Source organism: Bidens hawaiensis, unplaced genomic scaffold, assembly GCF_021521415.1.
Source record: "Bidens hawaiensis isolate Kalapana, Puna unplaced genomic scaffold, B.hawaiensis_p1.1 tig00002969_1, whole genome shotgun sequence".
NCBI lineage: Eukaryota > Viridiplantae > Streptophyta > Magnoliopsida > Asterales > Asteraceae > Bidens > Bidens hawaiensis.
Genome location: NW_027491159.1, coordinates 126427 through 128245, shown reverse-complemented (window position 1 = coordinate 128245; position 1819 = coordinate 126427).

The window sequence follows — 1819 nt, the reverse complement described above, 5'->3', positions numbered from 1 at the left end:
TAGAGTACGTTCGTTCAATAACTAGTAGATTTGGTACATCTATGTATGAGGATGCAATGGAGGAACTTACCTCTTTGTACCAAACTGGTGACCCTTTTAACAATCCCTCGTCGAATATTGTGAAGCTTTCGATCTCTTTTTAAACAAGGTGACCCTCTCTGAAGAATATGTAGTCAGTATATTCCTACGAGCATTTCATATAAAATACTACATTTCATATAAAAATATGTAAATAAGGGATGAATAATAACTTACATTGTAGAAATTTGAAAGAAATAATATTGTTATGAATGTGGAGAATGATTATAAACTCTGGTTCTTATATAATAAAAACGAACGATGCTATTTTGTTAAACATGTTATGTTTAGAAACAATTATAATGAATAATTAATAGAATATAATTTAAATTTAAATGACTTAATAATAAGGAGCATAATTTTTGGAACTACCAAAAATTACACTCGCTGAATGACCACCATAATTATATACAATTCCTAAAATATTATAATTCAAGTAAAATTAAAGAATCGAGTACTGTTATGAATTTTTATACATTTCATAACCAACAAATATTGACTATTATTAATAATTAGAAATAATAAAGTCAAAAATCAATCATCATAGTAAACATATAAGAATCATAGTTAATTAAATAACATATTTTATGAAAAAATAAGGAATTTTCTTAAACAACTATATGAAGTATCTTACTAATACGAAATAACCAATAAGGTTGATGTTAAAATTGATTGAAAAAAACTAAAATCGAATTCAGCATAGAAATTTGAAAAAATGAAAAATCAACATACCGACCGATTGAAGATGGAGACGATTGGATCTATCAACGATTGAAGATAGAGACGTTTGGGTCTATCAACGATTGAACATTGAACGATTAAATATGTATCGTACAATGAATTTTAGGGCTATTTGTGTAACTGATAAAGGGCTTTCTCCATTGATTACGGCTGGAACGAAGAATCTTGTAAATAATGGAGAAGAAGATCATCGTTGGAGGGATTCAGTTGGGCGGCAGACACCAATTAGGGTTTAGGAGTTGAACACTACCAAAGAATGGATTAAAATGATATTTGGTTATAAGAAATCGGATTATATTATATAAACGGGTCGCGTGTGTTGGATAGTTTATTCTTTAAATTTTAATGGAAAATATGTGGAAAAAAAAGGAAAGTTGATGACATGGATACCTATGTGGACATCATAGGTAAATGACAAGTGGACAATTGTATTGCTTTAATATATTAGTAAGATGGGTCATGTTATTCTACGAATGAGACAAAAATAAGGACGAGAAAGATTTGTAACCTAAAAAAACCCTAAAAAAACTAATAAATCAATTATAACTATATATATATATAAAACTAATAAAAAATTAAAAGGTTTCTCCCGTCAAAAAAATAGAATGTTAAGAAAAAAGATCATTGTGTATTTATTTTTGTCATTGATTGTGCTTTTTTTTCCCTTAACATCATGTCTTCTTTACTTGATATTGTGTTATATTTTACTCGGTATTTTGTTATATTTTGCAATCTATTGTGTCTTTTTTTATTTATCATTGTGTTTTTTGTTTATTTTCGTCAATGTGTCTTTTTTTTCTTTTTTTTAGATGGGGGAAATATTTTAGTTTTTTTTTCTTTTTTCATTTTTTATATATATTTTGAGTTATGATTTATTTGTATCATTTTCCTTAAATTATTTTTTGAAGGGCTTTTTTTAGGTCACAAATCATTCTCACACTTATCATTTTTGTCCCATTTATTAGCAATACTAATATCTCTCCAAAGAAATAATTCAAAT